This window comes from Microchirus variegatus (assembly GCF_963457635.1).
Source record: "Microchirus variegatus genome assembly, chromosome: 12".
Classification (NCBI taxonomy): Eukaryota; Metazoa; Chordata; class Actinopteri; order Pleuronectiformes; family Soleidae; genus Microchirus; species Microchirus variegatus.
The window spans coordinates 13,146,565-13,152,591 of NC_139813.1; positions in this window are offsets into that span (position 1 = coordinate 13,146,565).

Below are 6,027 nucleotides of genomic sequence, written 5' to 3' on the forward strand. Positions count from 1 at the left end.
GCCTTAAAAGTCATCTGACAGCCAGTGGCCACCTGTGGAAACAGTCAGTCGTACTTCTGTATAGCTTGGAGCTCATCAAGCAGGGCCCACTTCTTTTTGTCCAGTCAATATTGCTTCATTGAAAAATGTCAGCACCGCTTGGCAGATGTGGCATTTGAAGTGAATGATGACTTTAAACATTTGTTGTACAAGAGAACATTGTCTGACTAACCCGGAGGAAACTGCGAGACAGTTTGGCCCAATCCCACTTCTAATTTTTACTACTATTCTCCTTTGTCAGAGAATTAAACATAGTTAAAATTGGTAGTGGTAAAAACAAACTGGTTTTTTGCTGGAGTTGTAACACAGCGGGTTTATGTTATGTACACGAGGCTGCAAACTTCTAAAAGCATGGGATAATTAACTCTTACACATCACCCTACCACTCAACCTTAACGTATATTGAGCCAACCTACATCTACATGAGAACATGCAAAATAGGCCCAACACGCACCGTGTGCATGGCGCGAATTGCGTCATCGACGCATTGACACGCCATGCAGCACATGCCCAGATTTTGGGACTGCAAATGGGGGAACTGAACTTCCGCCCACCAGTAGGTGGAGTATAAGCCCCGCTCACCAAGCAGAAAAAACATTTTGACGACAGAAAATGTAATCACCACCCAAAGTCATCTGACACCCACGACTATCATGCCTGACGGGTCTTTCAGCTGTGAGCCGCTCGAAAAAGATGGGCTGTAGCATTGTTCTCGTCTTCCTTGGTAGATATGCGTCCTATTCCATAGGACTTGTACCGCCACCCGATGGTGAAACGGGATACTACAGGACCCTGACGCGCAAGCATACCAGGGTCTGTGATACGCGACGCTAACTGCAGCACGTGTGGCATGTGCGTGGAAGTATACCACATGGCTTAAGTGGTGAAATGGGATTCAGCCTTAGATTGAAAAAAAAAAAACTGCAACTGCCACTGAGCAACCTGAAGCGTTATAAGCACGCTGTTGAAATCTGCAACATCCAGGGCAGAAGCACCCATGGGGATATGGGATATACATTTTTCACCATCATTCAAAACTTCAACTAGCCTGTCTTCCTGTCAGTCCCTGCATGTGATACATACTCACTTAAGAATTACACTCACAAGACACACTCCCAGCATCCTGCATGTGTGTGTGTGTGTGTGTGCCACTGTTGACAAATGTTTCACTCAGAAAATAGGTCACGTCCAAGCCAGCAGGAAGATTTTGGAGGGGGCTGAAATTTAAAAATGGGCAAATGATTAGATTTGGTTTCTCCGTGTTATGATTTGATTACAGTGAGACAATGCCTTGAATATACTGCTGTAGCTTATCTGAGTCCAGCTAGAGGCAACAAGGGTAAACAAAAAAAAAGGCATCCAACACGAACGCTCATGACTCTCTTTCACACTTCAGTTCATGAAGATGCAAAAGCTAAGTGCAATGTTTATTTGAATAAAAACGGCAGCACTTATGAGGTCTTGTGTACTTGCTCTTTTGATCCTCTACAAAGGAACCAAATTCTCTCATGTTAAGTAGATGTGGATCGCACTTGGTCTTAATGCTCCTGCATGGCCTTCCACATGAAAAGAGCCGCCTTGATTTAGATTTGGTGCTTTCAGTTTCCTGTTGAGGAAAACAACTCATCCTCAGCTCAGCCCTTTTAAACATGGACTTGTCTGGGATCTCATGCTGAGAAGCAGGACTATATAAACAAAAGGCAGTTCTGACAGGCATGATGCGTGTTTCTACTCGACAAATGTTCCCTCAGACAACCCCCAATTTCCCTGGGTAGCAACACACTGACACTCAGTATTCATGGCAGCAGGAAGCCTGTCGGCAGTATTTACTCGCATAACTGGGGTGAAAAGAGGTAGATTTCACAATGAGGTGCAGCAGTTCATGGCAGCTGGTATAAAGGTGCCGTCAGAATCCAGAAACTGCAAGACTTTGTCATAGTCCCTGGAGAAATATCAGGGCTGATTTTAGAGGGTGACTTGTCAAAACTCATTGAAGTGGGGTAATGTTTCGTTTCACTTTGAAAGATTTGCAGAACTTGCCGAAACTGTGCGAAAAGTGCAACGCTCAGAAGCTAAACTTGTTTGTAAATCACAATCAATTTCCATTGGCTTTGCTCGCAAGAGGACAATATAATTTTTTATGACACCTTTGAACAGTACTGATTAAAAATCCCCACAAATCAATTTATTCATCTGTCTATAATGTGATTAGGGAAACCTTTTATGTCTCCCTTACTGCAGCTATCAATTCTAACACAGGAGAACTTCCTATCGGCCTATTGATCTGCTGTGCTCTCAAGTGATTCGTCCCAACTCGTAAGATTGATTCTGTCACGGCCGTTTTGGTGAGACAGCACAGAGTTAACATGACGTGCTAAACAAGCTCTGTGAACCTACTATACCAATGAAATGACCCAACAACTGACTTCATAATCACATAACTGACATTTGCTTCACTTTGCAGTACATGATTGTTTTGATACTTGCTGCCACAATGGCAATTCATTGTTCAAAGTCTGCTAATGTTCTTGCAAATATTAATCATCAATCTTCACTCTGCAAGGTTAGACTTTACAGCAAATGAAGATTATATAAAACATAGTTATATAAATAGTTGAAGGTTTTGTGTATTTCAACAAAAAGATCTCAACTTTTGTTTTTCCAATCGTCAAATTGGGCACTTTATTTTACCTGCATAGAAATAAGTTTCTAAACATTCTGACAATGAGCACGCACCTGTAGTTTTGGCAGATTTAACATTATCAGATTTATTAAAATTGGCAGAGAGTCTATGTCTGTGATTAAATGAAAAATAAAAACATTGAAACTGGAGAGCAAAGCTTTTTTTAGCCGTTCTTTATTATTGTCATTAATGTACTGATGGCCCATTGGATTTGTATGGAAATGTTAAAAAAACAAAATCAAATATTCTCCTTAACTGTGGGTATATTTTTGCAATAAATAATGTATTTTCAGCACAGTGCTCATCACATAATAGCATGATCTAAGCAAGTCCAATCAGCGTTCCAATTTAAAACCCTTCACATGCATAGTAAATGTGATTCACGGTTTAGTATGCAGCACTACTTGGCTCAGTGTCTGAGAATGTAATTATCTCTCTGTAAAGAAGGTAAAGCGCAGCCCATGTTAGCCTTCGTGTCCTTGACTGCACTGGGACAGGAAGAGACATCTCCAGAACGGGTTTCATTCTGTGTACATTCATTACACCAAACGCTGAATTCGATAGACAGTAAACTCCACTTGAAATTAAAGGTAAAAAAAAAAAAACTGACTCATTTAAAAAGGTGACTTTGGCTCTTGGTTTGTATCCTGGCAACCACAGAACAGCACTAAATTACACACACAAGACCAACCTCTCTTGCTTGTACAGCTCTTAGTAATCACTGTTTGTGCGCGTGTGAGAACATAAACAGATGCAGATAATTGGGTGTTTCATAAAAAGGAAAAGATGCCATTACAGGGTAACTTTTTTTTTAATCTGCAGCAGATCCTCTGCCTGATTCTGCGCAAAAGCCTCAGTGTGTGGATCAAATATGTTTTTTTTTTTCTGAAATCACAATAGGGCCAGAGGCAATAGCAGGAAGCAATGAAGTATGGGTATGACGGTGTGCGTGAATGAAATACAAATGCCACTCCATTCAGCATGACAGTTTGTCAGAGATATACATTCATATGAAAAAGGGTCACAATCACTTTAAGCTGAGATGCGAGCAAACAGATTAATTATTTATGAACAATGAATATTGCATATTGCTCTCAAAATTGTTGTTGCCTCTCCTTCATAAGCTCACAGATTTGATTTACATGGGTGGATATTCACTGCCATGGAAGCTGCATTCTAATCACTTTTTCAACACTGGCCCATGCAGCAGCAGAAGAAAAATAAAAAAACAGCCGACGTGCAGTTTTGTGACACGGAATGAGAAATAAATAAGTCCTCTACATAATTATTTGAAAAAATACAATATATATGTGTTATAAAATATATACATTTCATCCAGTTATTGAAGTGCAACACAAACATGTGCCCTCTGCATGGCTCTGAGAGAGTTTTTACCTTGAGCTCAATCATGTTTATGTTTCCATCATCCGTGGCCAATAAGCAATGTTGTGCCCTTTATTTCCACCCGACATTGCCTTCTGATGTGCCCACTTTAAAAAGCAATCGAGTGGTCAAACAAAGCTTGAAACTGTGGCCGTGTAACCGCTGGCTTTTCTATTTTGCACCGTGGTTCAGATGTAGGGTAATACTGACTGCCATCTGCTCACCTGCTCATCCTTTAAATTGTCCATTCTTTCGCGATTGGCTTGAAAACAAAAACATGCATTAGGAAACTCGATGCTGTTCACTTCTTCCGCCCATTTACTCTTAGTGCCACCAAAAAAAAAAAAAAAAATATGGAGCAAAGTTATTGAGAGGCTGATTTCACGTCCATCTTTTCATCCTGTGTCCCTCCTCAGGGTCACAGCAGCAGCATGGACATGGTTATTATCCATTATTGTCGATATCATCATTTCCAGAGGAATCACTATCACTGATGTAGTGCTGGATGTCAATATTTTCAAACAACACTTTTTAAGAAGCAAATAAGATATCGATTTAATCATACAAAAATATAGTAATTATTGTTTGAAAATGCACTTATCTGCGCTCTGGTTTTCTGTTTGCAATTCTGACCATGGGTGGGCCTTAGGAAGCTTCCTGCAGCAGGAGTTTTGCAGCAACAGCTCAATGGACCGATGGTAGTCACAGGCGTGGAGTCGCTGTCCGTCTGGAACTGGTTCCCCAAGTGTTCCCCGTTGACATACAACAAAATAATTGGAATTATCTAATGTTTGTTAGATTATAAACATTAGAAATGTACAATTAATTTGTTCCAGACGGACAGCGACTCCAAACCAGTGACTACTTTCGGTCCATTGAGTTCCAAAGTGCACAGAAAAGAACAAGTGAGGGAGTGCAAAGAAAAAAAAAAGTGAGGGAGCGCAAAGAACAAGTGAGGGAGCGCAAAGAATAGAAGAAGTGACAGAGTGCAAAGAACAAGTGAGGGAGCAGAAAAGGAAAGAACAAGTGAGGGAGCGCAAAGAAAAGAAGAAGTGAGGGAGCGCAAAGAAGAAGTGAGGAAGTGCACAGAAAAGAACAAGTGAGGGAGTGCAAAGAAAAAATTGAGGGAGCACAAAGAACAAGTGAGGGAGCCCAAAAGAAAAGAAGAAGTGAGGGAGCACAAAGATGCATTTTCAAACAATAAAATACAATATTTTTGAATTTTTGTAGTATGTAGTAATTAAGAAAATATTGACACAAATCAGAAACCATGATTAGAAGACAACAGAAGACAAGATTTCACTCGACTCAAATTATTATTATAAACATAGGTTTAATTGTAATCCTGTAAAGGGGAAGGTGAGTGCCTTTAATAGTGCACTGGCTGGGAAACTGGACAAAGTTGCTTATATATGAAAAAGGATGGCCTTGGATGACACTGTCAAAGCCGTCTCATGGGAAAGCACAAAGAACATAAAAGTCAAACGAGGTAATAGTATACTGAAAGAGATGTATGGTGTGGATGATAAAAGACATACTGTCCCCCCCCATACCAACCAACATTCTGTCACTTCTGCTCTTAAAGTCCCTGCTATTTTGATTTGCATCATGTATTATTTTTCAACTGCATGACGAGCCGTCTGCCTCTAACCTAGAGATAATTCACACTTCCCTCGCATCGGGTATCGCTCTTAAAAAAAAACGCAGTAGCGAAACCACTGTTGAAGCCAAAATCTACATGAAAATCTATATCTGGACAAAGTTTTTCCAACGAGAACAAAATTCATGGAACAGAAAGAGCCGTATAGTCGTCCAAAGCGGGTGCTGTAATTGTTCCTAAAGTGGCTCACAAAAAAGAAGGGAATGCTTTAAGCGACAACACTTACATCTGATACACGAGCTCCATTTCCATGTTCAAAAAT